The sequence below is a fragment of the Agrilus planipennis genome, unplaced genomic scaffold (assembly GCF_000699045.2).
Source record: "Agrilus planipennis isolate EAB-ADULT unplaced genomic scaffold, Apla_2.0 scaffold123, whole genome shotgun sequence".
In the NCBI taxonomy this organism is placed as follows: domain Eukaryota; kingdom Metazoa; phylum Arthropoda; class Insecta; order Coleoptera; family Buprestidae; genus Agrilus; species Agrilus planipennis.
Genome location: NW_020438894.1, coordinates 298,720 through 303,891, shown reverse-complemented (window position 1 = coordinate 303,891; position 5,172 = coordinate 298,720). Strand labels below are relative to the sequence as shown.

Here is a 5,172-nt window from a genome sequence, read left to right as displayed (position 1 = left end):
CAAACAATAATGTCTACGAAGTGAATATATTCTTTTCGATATAAAAGCGTTGCCAAACTCATATTTAGCACAATAACTTATTTAGATTAATGTGTAGTTTTAGAAAGAGATATAAATAAAATGTGACACCAAATTACACTTCTACCTATTAGTGTTTAAAATGAATTATTAACGACAGTTAAACAAAGATACGGTTTTTTGAATGAGCATGAAAATTATCGAAAAGATAAATGGATACTACAATGCATAGTATGAAGCCATTTGCTATTACACAGAGAGATCAAGATGGCTCCGATGTATCTACTATCTATTGTTATGTTAGGACCGTCATTTTCACCAGAGATGTTACTGTAAACCGAACAAGAAGTAATATAACTTTCATTCGTCATTAGTTTACGTTGGTAAACAATTTTTATAAATTGTGAATTAGCGCGGGAGAAACACATAAAAGTATCTTTGTCAGCTATGCGTTTTAGTTGTTTTGTAATTCCATCTACGGTGATTTAAATGATGCTAATATGGACATGGAGACCTGACAGCGCATTTTACACAAAAGAGTGATTTCAGAACTACAACAGGCAAAAATACTATCAAGTGATTGTCATTTACAACACTTTGCTACAGAATGTTTGAAATTTTAATTTGTATTTCGAATCTTTAGTAAATGTTCACGATTTTTAAAATGTTAAAGGCATTAATAGAGAGGTCACCCCTATGGATCGATGGATATTGATTATGCTACCTACAGGTCGCCATGTCTCTGGATGATATACACTATCAACATACTTAACTATAACTCAATATCAATGTCAATTAAATTGACGAAAACGTTTGATTACTTATTACTAACTAGATACTTTTTAATTAAATGAATCTCAATGTTGTTACATATTTTAAAAGAAACTAGACAACTAATTAAATTATTAACAAGTTATCAATATTAAACAATGAATTGGTTGTGCATTTTAATTTTGTACTGCTATTATTGCAGTAATTTAACAAACACTGTTTCGTGATATTTGTCTATATTTCTAAGACACCTTTAACGTTTTAATAATACATTTATTTAACTATATCTTATCGTCCAATATTGATGTTGAATGTAAATTGCTGAAATGTCTATATTTTGTTAAGTGGTCTTTAAATGTATTAAGTATACATTATTTTTGGGCAGAAAATTTTGAATTGATATTTTTTATAATTGTAGATAATTGCCCATAGTATTTAGTATCTTGTTATCATCTTCCACACTTTCAAATCGTGTAGGTACCTACAATATAAATTTGTATTTTTAGTAAATTTTTAATTTCTCTGTGGTAATACGCAGTCTTATTCGTAAGTATATATTTCTTATCTCACAGGATAACAACGGGACGATAGAAAATGAGGAATTAAGAGGATTTCTGAAAGATTTGCTTGAATTGGTTAAGAAGGTTCGGAAAGAACGTAACAAAAGAGTGTTATTCAAACTGAAGCAATTATTTTGTAGGATTATGACGCTCAAGACCTTTTGGATTTTGAAGAAACTATTCTGAGAGGAGTGGACTACAATGACGATGGTAAAATAAACAGAAAAGAATTGACGATGATCCTTTTGGCACTTGCTAAGCATAATCAAGAGGAGGAACCGTCAGCTTAAGCAATAAACTTTTATTTCAACACCTAAATGTTTATCCTACTAATAATCGAAAAGAAAATAATTACTATAAACTTGTCCCATTTACAACAGTTTATACGTGATTGAAAATATTTTTATTTACTTTTACCATAAAAGGGAGAGATATTGCAATATTGTCAGATTAATTATAAATGCCTACATGGGACAACACAGTTGAGTGTTATATATATTACGTATGCCTCGAATTATTTTATTCGATTATGGTAACGTGCCTATCACGTTGAGGTGAGCTACGCCGGGATTCGTTTCAGCAAGTAGATATCCACACAAGTGGACTTTGTTGGAGCATATGTAATCCTAAAATGTAGCATCGTACTACAGATGGCGTTTACCACGCCTTTGTAGTATTTTCTAATCATATAAAGATTTAAAATTGCAATGTATAATTCTCTTCTGATTTTACTTCACGTGTGTGAACCTAATTAAATACAAAGTAGTAGACGATAAAATGATATCGTTCTTTTCATACCAATTCTATATGGCCCATCTAAGGGTTATGCATTTTGCACACTTTTCTTAACACTTTACATAGATCTTCTCTTATGTAAAAGTCGATAAAGCAAATAAATCTGTCTCTCTCTGCTATCGTAGAAGTTGTAATGTCTGACATTTGCTCGTAATTTATATTACTTCCCCTGATCTCTGATGCACTTTTGGCCACTGTTGCACTTATTTAGCAATAGATTAAAACTATGCGCAACAATAAAGTTCAGTGGCGCTAGCTAAACTTCTGAAACTCTCATAATTAATGTAGATACGACAGAAGAGATATACCATTCCTGATTGATTAATCAGTTTTAGCAATGCTTCAACTTCATCACTGTGTATTAAATCAAAATTCTATTTTATTTTTTAATGCCCATTAATTTTTCTACAAGATACTGCTGAAATTGACGAAGAACACGTTAATATAGCCATGCTTACAATAATTAAGTAATCCAAAGGATTAAACTTATTAAACATCGAATATATTAACTATTAGATGAGTCTAAGTATCAGCAAAGTTTGTAAATGTTAAGTTTCCAAAGTTTGGCTAGCTCCATGCAACCCATTAAACACTACAAACTAAAAACTCGACCCAAATACTAAACTTGTGCTAAAAATACCATTTCTAATTAATTATTGCACGGCTTTATTTGTTGCTTGAACCTTAGGAAGGATTTGAAGTAAGTACAATTTAAACTTGTTATGATAACTAATTGAGCTGGTCGTGAGTGAATAGTGAAGCACCTGCAGCATTTCTCGATTAGCGTTGTATAATACATCATTTAATATACAAGGTGTTCGCACGTGCTTTAGAGGCCTTTTCTGCAGCCGAACACTCACTGTGCTGTTTTCTTAAATTAAATATGAAAAGAGTGAGTTCATTTTAAAGTAGTCCCAATATGCTTTCGTCCTCGAAAAACAGTCGAGACCATTTTTATAAATATTCTATTAACAATAAACTATTTTGAACTGATGAGCGAGTAACCATTGCGAGCAAGCATTTAAAAATACACATAGTTATACCGATTGCGAAAAAGTGAACCTTTAACTTGGTTAACATCACCCAGTCAGTATGCATGTTGTGCCGCCCTTACTGCTTTCGACGTGGGTGGCGTATTACAGCTCAATGTCAAAATAGATATTTTCGCATACGGTATATCTAATAATAATAATAATCGACAAACGCTCTAGGAACAATCAAAGTGTCTGTAAACACTTTTCACTAAATGAAAATTTATATCTTTTCCTTTCCGTCCATAAGGCGTCAAAGAATTCGAAAGAAACATTTGTCTTAAAGTTTTACAGTGAACTAAATGATAGAAATAAAAATAAAATAGGTAATGATATAATTTGCCTAGGTACATCTACATCTATATTGAGACGTTTTTTTGCTTTCTTTAGGGATGGAAAGCAACATGAGCTTTGTCGCACCGTTTTTCTTTTTGCCTGCTTTCATTCTACTGCATGTCCTTGTTGTAAAGTACAATATTCCTTCAATATCCAAATTGTTATATTTTTCATTTTAATGTTTATGTTCCGTTCATGAATTTTTAACTAATGTTTATTCAATTTTTTTCAGGGAGCAACGAAACTTACCAAAGACGACATCGAAAGGGTTTTTGCCCTTTATGACAGGGTAATTATTAGAAGATTAAAATAAAAGGGATACATGTATATATATATATTCTTGAGTNTCTTATAAGTACCTAATTTTTTTCAAACAATTTTTAATTTATTAAATTATCCTTAAAATTTAAAATCAGGATATAATAAGTAAAGAGTATAATAGGATAGAAATTCAAATTTAAAACTCTAAACGTGGAAAACAATAAATGCTATGAGTTGGCATTGTTTATCAACGATATATTTTATCATTTAATTGTCAATTTGCCTGCCACTGAAGGCCAAAAATCTAAAAGGAAAATTTTACAAACATTAATAGCGCCTTTAGGGAAAAATCCAAAGTATGAAGGTAGAAAAGACTTCGTAAAAATAATTAATTGGCAAACAATAATGTCTACGAAGTGAATATATTCTTTTCGATATAAAAGCGTTGCCAAACTCATATTTAGCACAATAACTTATTTAGATTAATATGTAGTTTTAGAAAGAGATATAAATAAAATGTGACACCAAATTACACTTCTACCTATTAGTGTTTAAAATGAATTATTAACGACAGTTAAACAAAGATACGGTTTTTTGAATGAGCATGAAAATTATCGAAAAGATAAATGGATACTACAATGCATAGTATGAAGCCATTTGCTATTACACAGAGAGATCAAGATGGCTCCGATGTATCTACTATCTATTGTTATGTTAGGACCGTCATTTTCACCAGAGATGTTACTGTAAACCGAACAAGAAGTAATATAACTTTCATTCGTCATTAGTTTACGTTGGTAAACAATTTTTATAAATTGTGAATTAGCGCGGGAGAAACACATAAAAGTATCTTTGTCAGCTATGCGTTTTAGTTGTTTTGTAATTCCATCTACGGTGATTTAAATGATGCTAATATGGACATGGAGACCTGACAGCGCATTTTACACAAAAGAGTGATTTCAGAACTACAACAGGCAAAAATACTATCAAGTGATTGTCATTTACAACACTTTGCTACAGAATGTTTGAAATTTTAATTTGTATTTCGAATCTTTAGTAAATGTTCACGATTTTTAAAATGTTAAAGGCATTAATAGAGAGGTCACCCCTATGGATCGATGGATATTGATTATGCTACCTACAGGTCGCCATGTCTCTGGATGATATACACTATCAACATACTTAACTATAACTCAATATCAATGTCAATTAAATTGACGAAAACGTTTGATTACTTATTACTAACTAGATACTTTTTAATTAAATGAATCTCAATGTTGTTACATATTTTAAAAGAAACTAGACAACTAATTAAATTATTAACAAGTTATCAATATTAAACAATGAATTGGTTGTGCATTTTAATTTTGTACTGCTATTATTGCAGTAATTTAACAAAC

General features: G+C 30.5%; 1 protein-coding gene across 5 annotated transcripts in view; it reads left to right on the top strand.

Moving 5' to 3' along the window:
* Positions 1-4,168, top strand: part of LOC108739401 (calbindin-32) — a 29,936-nt gene extending 25,768 nt beyond the window's left edge. For all 5 annotated transcript variants that reach the window (XM_025973080.1, XM_025973081.1, XM_025973079.1 and 2 more), the window contains one exon: positions 4,137-4,168. The gene's annotated coding sequence lies outside the window, so the exon portion shown is untranslated. The remainder of the gene's footprint in view (positions 1-4,136) is intronic.
* Positions 4,169-5,172: the final 1,004 nt, after the last annotated feature.